The 13,213-nt window shown below is 45.1% G+C and overlaps 1 pseudogene across 1 annotated transcript in view; it reads left to right on the top strand.

Annotated features, from left to right (window-relative positions):
* LOC311529440 (olfactory receptor 6F1-like) overlaps positions 1-13,213 on the top strand; it is a 206,598-nt pseudogene that overhangs the window by 86,430 nt on the left and 106,955 nt on the right. The gene's annotated exons all lie outside the window — the stretch shown is intronic.

Here is a 13,213-nt window from a genome sequence, read left to right as displayed (position 1 = left end):
CAAAATGCGGACTAGCACACTAGGCAGCAGTACTGAAGTAAAGGATTAGGGGGTTATAGTGGATCACAAATGGAATATGGGTCAAGAGTGTGATGGTGTGGCAAAAAAGGTAAATACCATGCTGGGGTGTATTAACAGCAGTGTCATGTGTGAGAGACAGGAGGCAGCTGTTCCACTCCACTCAGCACTGGTGAGGTCTCAAGTGGAGTACTGTGTCCCATGTCACACTTTACAGAAAATGAGACCAATCTGAGAGACTCCAGAGGAAAGCAACAAATGTGACAAAGACAAAGCTTGTTAAGTTTATGGAGGAGATGATATGATGGGATAGCCTAATTTGGGCAATTAATTGATCTTCGACTACTAGCCATAGATATGCCCAATGGCCTGTGATGGATGTTAGATGGGGTGGGATCTGAGTTACTAAAGAGAATTCTTTCCTGGGTGTCTGGTTGGTGAGTCTTGTCCACATGCTCAGGGTTTTATCTGATCGCCTTATTTGGGGTCAGGAAGGAATTTTCCCCCAGGGCTCCTTGGAAGAGGCCCTGGGTTTTTTTTGCCTTCCTCTGCAGCGTGGGGCACGGGTCACTTGCTGGAGGATTCTCTGCACCTTGAAGTCTTTAAACCACGATTTGAGGTCTTCAATAGCTCAGACATAAGTTAGGGGTTTGTTACAGGAGTTGGTGGGTGAGATTCCATGACCTGCGTTGTGCAGGAGGTTAGACTACATGATCATAATGGTCCCTTCTGACCTTAAAGTCTATGATTCTATAAAGTTTGGAAAACATGACCGATGAGAAAAGGTTGAAAGAGCTGGGCATGTCCAAGCTAGAAAATAGTCAGTGTGACCCGGTGTTCCAGCCATCACTGGAAATGCCAAGGGCAGGGCAGACTACAGAAGGAAGACCAGATACTCCCAAGACTGGTGGATAACACTGAAGTTAAACTCCCCAATGAGTCACAAATTGTGCTTCTGATCCCCCACACTAGTTATCAAGAAGCAAAAAAGAAATCACATAGCCCCCTCTATTGCATTCCAGTTCTCTGGCTCCCAGTCAGCACATAGGTCCAGCACAGTGAGAAGTTATTTAAAAAACCCTGCTCACATATACAAAATGTTCTTCTGACCCCCAAAGAGTCAGCCATGTTACCAGGTCAATATAGGTTTGGATATTACCCAGAATACCACGCTGCCAGCCAATCCTTTAGTGCCTAAAACTAAAGGTTTGTTACAAAGAAAAAAGTAAGAACAAGAAGCGAGCTGTTAAATGATACAACACTCACATACATACAAAGATTCAAAGTCCATGTATCAAGTTCTTAGCAGTATTGGTGAGTTTGCTGGCTTGAAAGTCCCTCTGGAGCACATCCACAGCTTGGATGGGTCATTCAGTCCTTTGTTCAGAGCTTCAGTTTGTAGTAAAAGATTGTTATAAAGATGAAGGTGATCAATTACTCACCACATTCACCAAGGGCAGGATGAGAAGGAATTGGCTTAATTTGCAGCAAGGGCAATTTCAGTTGGATATTAGGAAAAAGTTTCTAAGTCTATGGCTAGCTTAGCTCTGGAACAGGTTACCAAGGGAGATTGTGGAATGCCCATAACTGCATGTTTTAAAGAACAGTTTAGATAAACACCTGTCAGTGATGGTCTAGGTTTCCTCAGTCCTACCTCAGCAATGGGCCTGGCCTAAGTGACCTCTTGAGGTCCCTTCCATTCCTACCTTTCTATGTTTTCTATTAAAGGATTTGTTTTTTTCTCAAAACATGTTGATTTCTCATCAGAAAAGCAAATCTCAATTTTCTGCTGGAAACATCAGCGTCAGGAATCAAACTAGGACCTTGGGATAGTAAAGCACAAGCTTCTACTGCCAGAGCTAAAAGATACACCTTTGTTAACCAGGGCCATAGCAACACATCAACCACTCCACACTGCATAGTAGCTACGAGAGGGGGACAGAGCACTCCATCAAGTGAACTGAAGATGCATCAGATGCCTAACACACTTAGGAACTCCTTGCCAGAGGATGTTGTGAAGGCCAAGGCTATAACAGGATTCAGTAAAGAGCTAGAACGTTCATGGAGGATAGGTCCATAGATGGCTATTAGCCAGGATGGGCAGGACTGGTGTCCCTAGCCTCTGTTTCCCAGAAGCTGGGAATGGGCAAAAGGGGATGGATCACTTGATGATTGACTGTTCTGTTCATTCCCTCTGGGGCACCTGGCATTGGCCACTGTCGGAAGACAGGATACTGGGCTGGATGAACCTTTGGTCTGACAAGTCTTATGTAGGTGCTTGTGTAACTACCAGTAGGCGCCTATCTGCATCTTGAGGTGCCTAAATACCTTTGGAAATATGCTGTAAGCCCTAAGATTTGGAGACAGATTCTGTCTTATTCAGTTCTATTTAGGTGCTTATACATCACTTATGGTATCTATTGATTTTCAAAGAGGCCTGTACACCCAGTGCCCACTAATACTCATTAATTTGAGTGAGACCTGGACATCAATATCCCTCCATTAGCTTTGATGTTCTCAACTCATGTCTCTTGCTTCTACAACCTCCACATACCACACTAGCATGGTGCGTTTCCCAAACTCTCAAGAACTACTTCACTATGCAAATACTGTGTACAGAAATTGAGTGAAATCTTTGTCAGTGAAAATATTTGCAAATCAGTTGCTCTTCTTTCTGATTTTTAGCCAACTCTAGTCCTCACAACATTGTTGACTTCCATCTCTCCAGGAAGCATTGGTTTCATTTGGTTTGCAGCTTGAAATTCTCAAGCGAGGCAAGGATCCTGGCCCAGGTGAGGTGTCAGATGGAAGGAAATTTCCCTTCACCGCTGACAATGTGGGTGTTTCAGAGACTGTGACTGTAATAAAAAGGTGTCTCACTTGCACAGTCCTCAAGGTTTTCAGTGTTCAATTGTCTCTGAAATTTCCCCCGCAGTGGACTTTATCCCATGTCATTTTTATGATATTTCAGCATCAAGAGGAATCCAGTTTACTCAGGTATGATAATGAATTGAATAACTTATAACAATTCACTCTTTTTTTATTTGCAGAGGCAAAAGCTCAGAGTTTCTCAGTCTAGGAAATTATTATTCTTACTTCCTTTTTTTTCCTATATTTCTTTCTTATACTTTTTTTTAATTTATTTTTTTCACTCCTCTCTCATTCTCCCAATTTTCTCTTTTTCATTCTAGTTTCAGGTGGCTGGTGCACACAGCATATGAGCTGACTACGGATTTTTGGAACTAGCAGCAGCAACACCTGAGGTACTGGGACACCTTAGAGCTGGAGGAACAGTGGGGGTGAAGGAGCAGAAAGAAAGAGAGGTTGCCACACTTGGGTTGCCACACTTGGGCGAGGGAAAGAATTTCCCTCCAGGTCAAATTAGCAGAGATCCTGGGGGTTTTTTTGCTTCCTTGTTTAGCATGGAGCACGTGTCACTAGCTTGTTTAAAGTAGCATAAATGGTGGATTCTCTGTAACATTAAGCCTTTAAACCATGATTTGAGGATCTGTGTAACAGGCCATAAGTTATGAGTCTATTACAGGAATGGGTGTGTGAGGGTCTTCAGCCTATGAATCATAGAATCATAGAATATCAGGGTTGGAAGGGACCCCAGAAGGTCATCTAGTCCAACCCCCTGCTTAAAGCAGGACCAATTCCCAGTTAAATCATCCCAGCCAGGGCTTTGTCAAGCCTGACCTTAAAAACCTCTAAGGAAGGAGATTCTACCACCTCCCTAGGTAACTCATTCCAGTGTTTCACCACCCTCTTAATGAAAAAGTTTTTCCTAATATCCAATCTAAACCTCCCCCACTGCAACTTGAGACCATTACTCCTCGTTCTGTCATCTGCTACCATTGAGAACAGTCTAGAGCCATCCTCTTTGGAACCCCCTTTCAGGTAGTTGAAAGCAGCTATCAAATCCCCCCTCATTCTTCTCTTCTGCAGGCTAAACAAGCCCAGCTCCCTCAGCCTCTCCTCATAAGTCATGTGTTCCAGTCCCCTAATCATTTAATCATTTTTGTTGCCCTGATGATCAGTTGCCCTGATGATCAGGAGGTCTGACCAGATGAATACAATGGTCCCTTCTGGCCTTAAAGTCTGTGAATTAAAAATTTTGTAAAGGAAAATTAAAATTTAAAAGGTCAGAGAAATTTTTGAACTAAGGATTGGGGGAATGTTTACAGGTGCTTAGGAGCACACGGTTTGGGCAGAAACATCTCTTAGGAGAGGATTTATTAACAGGGATTCTCTATACCCTAGTAAAGAGGGAAGGATAGAAGTTGTTAAAGTACTAATATGAGCTGAAGAGAAATACTCAAATTAAAAACAGTTCTATTCAATTACATCACAGGAAGACATAGAGCTAAATATTGACCCATTTTAAAGTGTTTGTATACAAATGCTAGAAGTCAAATTATTAAGATGGGTGAACATGAGTGGCTGGTGTTAAAGGGGAACATTGATATAATAGGCATCACAGAAACTCGGTGGAATGAGGATAATCAATGGGACACAGTAATACCAGGGTAAAAATATATAGGAATGACAGAGTAGGTCATACTGGTTGGGGAGAGGCACTATATGTGAAAGAAAGCACAGACTCAAAGATAGTAAAAATCTTAAATGAATCAAACTGTGCCATAGAATCTCTATGGATAGAATTCCATCCTTGAATAATAAGAATATAGCAGTAGGAATATACTACCAACCACCTGACCAGATTGGTGATGGTGATTGTGGAATGCTCAGGGAGGTCAGAGAGGCTACAAAACCAGAAAAAAATCAATAAAATGGGGGATTTCAACTATCCCCATGTTTACAGGGTACATGTCACTGCAGGACGGGATGCAGAGATTAAATTTCTAGACACCATTAATGACTGCTTCTTGGATCACCTAGTCCAGGAACCCAAAAGGGCAGAGCAATTCTTGATTTAGTCCTAAGTGGCACACAGGGTCTGGTCCAAGAGGTGAATATAGCTGAACCACTTGGTAGTAGTGACCATAATATAATTAAATTTAACATCATTGTGGGTGGAAAATATCAAAGAAACCCACCAAAGTCTCATTTAACTTCAAAAAGGAGAACAGCACAAAATGAGGAAGCTCATTAAATGGAAATTAAAAGGAAAAGTCACAAGAGTGAAATTCCTGCAAGCTGTATGGGAACTTTTTAAAAACACCATAATACAGGCTCAAATTAAATGTATACCCCCAAATTAAAAAAAAAAAAAGCCACCATAGCTAAATAACAGAATAAAAGAGGAGGTTAGAGGCAAAAGGGCATCCTTTAAAAACTGGAAAGTCAATCCTACGGAGGAAAATAGAAAGTTGCATAAACTCTGGCAAGTCTAGCATAACTTATAAATACACAGGCCAAAAAGGAATTTGAAGAGCAACTAGCAAAAGAGACAAAAACTAATAATTTTTAAAGTACATCAGAAGCAGGAAGCCTGCCAAAGAATTTGGGGGTCGGGGGAGAAGACACACCATATGATAGAGGTGCTGACAGAGCACCCCAGGAAGATAAGAATGTTGCAAGGAAGCTAAATGAATTCTTTGCATCGGTCTTCACTGGAAAGAATGTGAGAGAGATTCCCACTCCTCAGCCATTCTTTGTAGGTGACAAATCTGAGGAACTGTCCCAGATTGAGGGGTCATTAGAGGAGGTTTTGGAACAAAATTGATAAACTAAACAGTAATAAGACACCTGCATCAGATGGTATTCACACAAGAGTTCTGAAGGAACACAAGTAAAAAATTGCAGAACTACTAACTGTGGTTTATAACCATTCAGTTAAGTCAGCCTGCATACCAGATGACTGGAGGATAGTTAAAGTAACACTACATTTTAAAAAAGGCTTCAGAGGTGACTTTGCCAAATACAGGCTGTTGAGTCCAACTTCAATTCCATGCAAACAGAATTGTGATACAGGAAAACCAAGGAGCAGTAGAAAAGTGCTAGAGGGGAAATATATAAGCTCAAGGCTAATTAAGGCGTGGTTCCCTGTAGACTGGGGAAAGTGGCTGCAGGTTAATTGGAGCACCTGCAGTCAAATACGGCCCTGTTAGGAACCTAATAAAACCACCTGCATCAGGCAGGTAGAGGAGGCAGAAGAAGATGACAATGACTAAGCCTGGAGTGTGGAGGTGTGTTGAATGATTTGGAAGACCTGAAAATTGGAGGGAGGGAGACCCTACCCAGCAGGATAGGGAGACTCCCTCCCCCCCAGCATCTAAGGACTGAAGGTAACCCCACCTCAGGGGGATGAGGGTAAGAAACTCCCAGTAGTTGAGATGGGCTGGGACTCTGAGCAAGGAGCAAACCCAGACCCCTCCCCTGCTTCCCTCCTCTTCCACCTTCCTGGGCTAGTAGCAGGGTCCTTGGCACCCAAAAGCAGGGGCAAAGGGTGGTACCTTGGCTCCCTACCAAGAAAAGTGCAGGACCCACCAGACTAAATTGGCCATCTTGCTACAAGGATATTTAGGGAAAGAGTCAGCACACCTTTAGCAAAGGGAAAGCATGCCTCCCTGATCTATTGTAATTATTTGAGCAGGCCAACAAATATGTGAACAAGGGTGATCCAGTGAATATGTCAAGTCCAAAGGTGACTGGGAATAGTTACTGTCATAAATATAAAGGGAAGGCTAACCACCTTTAAATCCCTCCTGGCCAGAGGAAAAACCCTTTCACCTGCAAAGGGTTAAGAAGCTAAGATAACCTCGCTGGCACCTGACCAAAATCTCCAATGAGGAGACAAGATACTTTCAAAACTGGAGGGTGGGGGAATAAAGGGTCCTCTCTGTCTGTGTGATGCTTTCACTGGGACCAGAGCAGGAATGCAGGTCAGAACTCCTGTAAAGAGTTAGTAAGCAATCTAGTTAGATATGCGTTAGATTCTGTTTTGCTTAAATGGCTGATAAAATAAGCTGTGCTGAATGGAATGGATATTCCTGTCTGTGTCTTTTTGAAACTCAAGGTTTTGCCTAGAGGGATTCTCTGTTTTGAATCTGATTAACTTGTAAGGTAGTTACCATCCTGATTTTACAGAGGTGATTCTTTTACTTTTTCTTCAATTAAAATTCTTCTTTTAAGCACCTGATTTCTTTTTCATCGTTCTTAAGATCCAAGGGTTTGGGTCTGTGCTCACCTATGCAAATTGGTGAGGATTTTTATCAAGCCTTCCCCAGGAAAGGGCGGGTAGGGTTTGGGGAGGGGAACGACATTTCCAAGTGGGCTCTTTCCCTGTTGTTTGTGTAACACTTTGGTGGTGACAGCTTTTAACCTAAGATGGTAAGAATAATCTTAGGGGGTCTTTCGTGCACGTCCCCACATCTCTACCCTAGAGTTCAGAGTAGGGAAGGAACCTTGACAGTTACAAAAACTGGGTGACTTGACAGCAAAATGGCAGATGAAATTCAGTGTTGATAGATGCAAAGTAATGCACACTGGAAAACATAATCCCAGCTATACATACAAAATGATGGATTCTAAATTAGTAGTTACCCTTCAAGAAACAGATCTTGGAGTCATTGTGGATAGTTCTCTGAAAGAATACACTCAATGTGCAGCAGCATTCAAAAAAGCTAACAATGTTAGGAACTGTTAGGAAAGGGATAGCTAATAAGACAGAAATTCTCATAATGACACTATATAAATCCATGGTTTGCCCACATCTTGAATAATGCATACAATTCTGGTTCCCCTTTCTGCAAAAAGATATTGGAATTGGAGAAGGGCAAGAAAAATGATTAGGGTTATGGAACAGCTTCCAGATGAGGGGAGGTTATAAAGACTGGGACTGTCCATTTTAGGAAAGACAACTAAGGGAGGATATGATAGAGGTCTACAAAACCATGAAAGGTGTGGAAAGAATGAATAGGGAAGTGGTGTTTACCCCTTCACATAACACAAACCAGAGTGCACCCAGTGAAATTAATAGGGAGCAGGTTGAAAATATTTCTTCACACAATACACTGTGAATCTGTGAACCTCATTGATAGGGGATGTTGTGAAGGCCAAAAGCATAACTGGATTCAAAAAAAGAATTAGATAATTTCAGAGAGGATAATCCATCCATGGCTATTAGTAGAGCCCTACCAATGTCACAGCCACGAAAAATGTCACAGACTGTGAAATATTTCTGTTCCCTGTGAAATCTGATTTCCAAGTGTTGCTGGGAGCCTGGGCTCCTAGCTGCTAGTCTGGCCAGGCTGGAGAGGGACAGGAGTTGTTCTTCCCCTGCATGGCCACTCTTGCCGGGTGGTGGGGGGGAATATCAGACCCACCTCGAAGCATTGCAGAAATGAGGGTGGTACACCCTCACTTCGGCACTGGAGTAGCCCAGGAGCTGGGCTCCTGGCTTCTGCTTCCCCCTTCCCCATGGCTCCTGCCATGGCTCGGGGCACAGAGCTTCCTCCACCCAGTGGCTCCAGCTGGGTCTGGGGCTTCTGCACCCAGCAGCTGCAGATGGGGCAGCCTGGGCTTAGGGCTTTACCCCCGTGTCTCCAGCTGGGGCTTAGGGCTCCCCAGGCTCAAAGTTTCTGGCCCCCATGTCTCCAGCCAGGGCATGGGGCTTCAGCCCCTATGCCTGCAGCCGGGCTCAGTGTGCTCAGACTCAGGGCTTCTTCCCCCACAGCTCCTGCTGGGACTCAGGGGTGACTGGGAAGGGGGCTACAGACTCTGGAGCTTCTTCCTTGGCAGGGGCATCAATTTTTCATGAGGGCCCACAAACTGGCCAGGGCCCCTGCCTTAGACTGCCAGTGGCCTGGACTAGCAGCTAGGAACCCCTGACACCTACCCACTTCCACCTCTAGGAACCTCCTCTAGCCCAGCCCTGAAGGCAGCACAGACGTGAATGTGGCAATCTTGGGACCCCCTCCCCACAACAACTTTGCCACAAACACACCCCATGACCCCTTTTTGGGTCAGGACCCTTGTCAGGGTTCCCTCCCCACTCTGAACTCTAGGGTACAGATGGGGAATCCGCAGGAAAGACCCCCTAAGCTTATTTCTACCAGGTTAGGGTAAAACTTCCCCAAGGCACAAACTCTTTGCCCTTATCATAGAATCATAGAATATCAGGGTTGGAAGGGACCTCAGGAGGTCATCTAGTCCAACCCACTACTCAAAAGCAGGATCAATCCCCAATTAAATCATCCCAGCCAGGGCTTTGTCAAGCCTGACCTTAAAAACTTCTAAGGAAGGAGATTCCACCACCTCCCTAGGCAACGCATTCCAGTGTTTCACCACCCTCCTAGTGAAAAAGTTTTTCCTAATATCCAACCTAAACCACCTCCACTGCAACTTGAGACCATTACTCCTTGTCCTGTCCTCTTCTACCACGGAGAAGAGACTAGAACCATCCTCTCTGGAACCACCTCTCAGGTAGTTGAAAGCAGCTATCAAATCCCCCCTCATTCTTCTCTTCTGCAGACTAAACAATCCCAGTTCCCTCAGCCTCTCCTCATAAGTCATGTGTTCCAGTCCCCTAATCATTTTTGTTGCCCTTTGCTGGACTCCTTCCAATTTATCCACATCCTTCTTGTAGTGTGGGGCCCAAAACTGGACACAGTACTCCAGATGAGGCCTCACCAATGTCGAATAGAGGGGGACGATCATGTCCCTCGATCTGCTGGCAGTGCCCCTACTTATACATCCCAAAATGCCATTGGCCTTCTTGGCTACAAGGGCACACTGTTGACTCATATCCAGCTTCTCGTCCACTGTCACCCCAGGTCCTTTTCTGCAGAACTGCTGCCTAGCCATTAGGTTCCTAGTCTGTAGCTGTGCATTGGGTTCTTCCGTCCTAAGTGCAGGACCCTGCACTTACCCTTATTGAACCTCATCAGATTTCTTTTGGCCCAATCCTCCAATTTGTCTAGGTCCTTCTGTATCCTATCCCTCCCCTCCAGCGTATCTACCACTCCTCCCAGTTTAGTATCATCCGCAAATTTGCTGAGAGTGCAATCCACACCATCCTCCAGATCATTTATGAAGATACTGAACAAAACCGGCCCCAGGACTGACCCCTGGGGCACTCCACTTGATACTGGCTGCCAACTAGACATGGAGCCATTGATCACTACCCGTTGAGCCCGACAATCTAGCCAACTCTCTACCCACCTTATAGTGCATTAATCCAGCCCATACTTCTTTAACTTGCTGACAAGAATACTGTGGGAGACAGTGTCAAAAGCTTTGCTAAAGTCAAGAAACAATGCATCCATTGCTTTCCCTTCATCCACAGAACCAGTAATCTCATCATAGAAAGCGATTAGATTAGTCCTTCCCTTGGTGAATCCATGCTGACTGTTCCTGATCACTTTCCTCTCATGTAAGTGCTTCAGGATTTATTCTTTGAAGACCTGCTTCATGATTTTTCTGGGGACTGAGGTGAGGCTGACTGGCCTGTAGTTCCCAGGATCCTCCTTCCCTTTTTCAAAGATTGGCACTACATTAGCCTTTTTCCAGTCATCCGGGACTTCACCTGTTCGCCACGAGTTTTCAAAGATAATGGCCAATGGCTCTGCAATCACAGCCACCAATTCCTTTAGCACACTCGGATGAAACTCGTCCAGCTTTTCTAAATAGTCCCTAACAACCTCTTTCTCCACAGAGGGCTGGCCATCTATTCCCCATGTTGTGATGCCAAGTGCAGCAGTCTGGGATCTGTCCTTGTTAGTGAAGACAGAGGCAAAAAAAGCATTGAGTACATTAGCTTTTTCCACATCCTCTGTCAGTAGGTTGCCTCCCTCATTCAGTAAGGGGCCCACACTTTCCTTGGCTTTCTTCTTGTTGCCAACGTACCTGAAGAAACCCTTCTTGTTACTCTTGATATCTCTGGCTAGCTGCAGCTCCAGGTGCAATTTGGCCATCCTGATTTCATTCCTACATGCTCGAGCAATATCTTTATATTCTTCCCTGGTCATATATCCAACCTTCCACTTCTTGTAAGCTTCTTTTTTATGTTTAAGATCCGCTAGGATTTCACCGTTAAGCCAAGCTGGTCGCCTGCCATATTTACTATTCTTTCAACACATCGGGATGGTTTGTCCCTGTAACCTCAACAGGGATTCCTTGAAATACAGCCAGCTCTCCTGGACTCCTTTCCCCTTCATGTTAGTCCCCCAGGGGATCCTACCTATCCGTTCCCTGAGGGAGTCGAAGTCTGCTTTCCTGAAGTCCAGGGTCCGTATCCTGCTGCTTACCTTTCTTCCCTGTGTCAGGATCCTGAACTCAACCAACTCATGGTCACTGCCTCCCAGATTCCCATCCACTTTTGCTTCCCCTCCTAATTCTTCCCGGTTTGTGAGCAGCAGGTCAAGAAAAGCTCCCCCGCATTTGGCTCATCTCACACTTGCACCAGGAAATTGTCCCCTATGCTTTCCAAAATCTTCCTGGATTGTCTATGCACCACTGTATTGCTCTCCCAGCAGATATCAGAGTGATTGAAGTCTCCCATGAGAACCAGGGCGTGTGATCTAGTAGCTTCTGCAAGCTGCCGGAAGAAAGCCTCATCCACCTCATCCCCCTGGTCCGGTGGTCTATAGCAGACTCCCACCACTACATCACTCTTGTTGCTCACACTTCTAAACTTAATCCAGAGACACTCAGGTTTTTCTGCAGTTTCGTACCAGAGCTCTGAGCAGTCATACTGCTCCCTTTCATACAGTGCTACTCCCCCACCTTTTCTGCCCTGCCTGTCCTTCCTGAACAGTTTATAACCATCCATGACAGTACTCCAGTCATGTGAGTTATCCCACCAAGTCTCTGTTATTCCAGTCACGTCATAATTCCTTGACATCACCAGGACCTCCAGTTCTCCCTGCTTGTTTCCAAGGCTTTGTGCATTCATATATAAGCACTTGAGAGAACCTACTGATCACTCCTCATTCTCAGTATGAGGCAGGAGCCCTCCCCTCAGACATTCCTGCCTGTGCTTCCTCCCAGTATCTTGCTTTCCCACTTACATCAGGGCTTTGGTCTCCTTCCCCCAGTGAACCTAGTTTTAAAGCCATCCTGCTCGCAAAGATGCTCTTCCCTCTCTTCGTAAGGTGGAGCCCGTCTCTGCCTAGCACTCCTCCTTGATGGAACACCATCCCATGGTCAAAGAATCCAAAGCCTTCTCTCCGACACCACCTGCGTAGCCATTCGTTGACTTCCACAATTCAACGGTCCCTACCCAGGCCTTTTCCTTCCACAGGGAGGATGGACGAGAACACCACTTGCACCTCAAACTCCTTTATCCTTTTTCCCAGAGCCACGTAGTCCGCAGTGATCCGCTCAAGGTCATTCTTGGCAGTATCATTGGTCTCCACATGGAGAAGCAGGAAGGGGTAGCGATCCAAGGGCTTGATGAGTCTCAGCAGTCTCTCGGTCACATCGCAAATCTTAGCCCCTGGCAAGCAGCAGACTTCTCGGTTTTCCCGGTCAGGGTGGCAGATAGATGACTCAGTCCCCCGGAGCAGAGTCCCCAACCACCACCACCTGCCTCCTTCTCTTGGGAGTGGTGGTCATGGAGCCCCCATCTCAGGACAGGGCATCTCATGCCTTCCAACCAGCAGAGTCTCCTTCTGCTTTCTCCCCCCAGACATATCATCTGGTCCACTCTCCACACCTGTGGAGAGAACATGAAAGCGGTTAGTTACCTGTGTCCGCGTTGCTGGAACCCAGACATTCCCCCTTCTTCTGGAGGTCACATGTTGCCATGTTATACCCCTTAGAGGGTATGCTGCCACTACCAAGTGATTTAATAAAGAATTGGGGAAAGGACCACGTGGGGTTCCTATTCCCCCAAGCCCTTACACCCCCTTTCATGGGGAGGCTTGAGAATAATATCCTAACCAATTGGTTACAATGATCAAAGACCCAAACCCCTGGGTCTTAAGAACATAGAAAAATCAGTCACTCTAAAAAAAAAAAACAAACAAAAAAAAAAACCAGAACTTTATTAGAAAGAAAAAAGGTAAAAGAAGCACCTCTCTAAAATTAGAAGGGAAGCTAATCTCACCGGGCAATCAGATTTAAAACACAGGATTTCCCTCTGGGCAAAAAACTTTAAAGTTACAAAAAGAAAACCAGGAATACACCTTTCTCTCAGCACAGAGAAAATCACAAGCCAAAACAAAAGTAAACTAACACATTTCCTTGCTAGTACTTACTAATTCTAATGGAGTTGGATTGCTTGCTT

Source organism: Lepidochelys olivacea, assembly GCF_965140295.1.
Source record: "Lepidochelys olivacea isolate rLepOli2 genome assembly, chromosome: 13".
Taxonomy (NCBI): Eukaryota; Metazoa; Chordata; order Testudines; family Cheloniidae; genus Lepidochelys; species Lepidochelys olivacea.
This window is presented reverse-complemented; position numbering and strand designations above follow the sequence as displayed.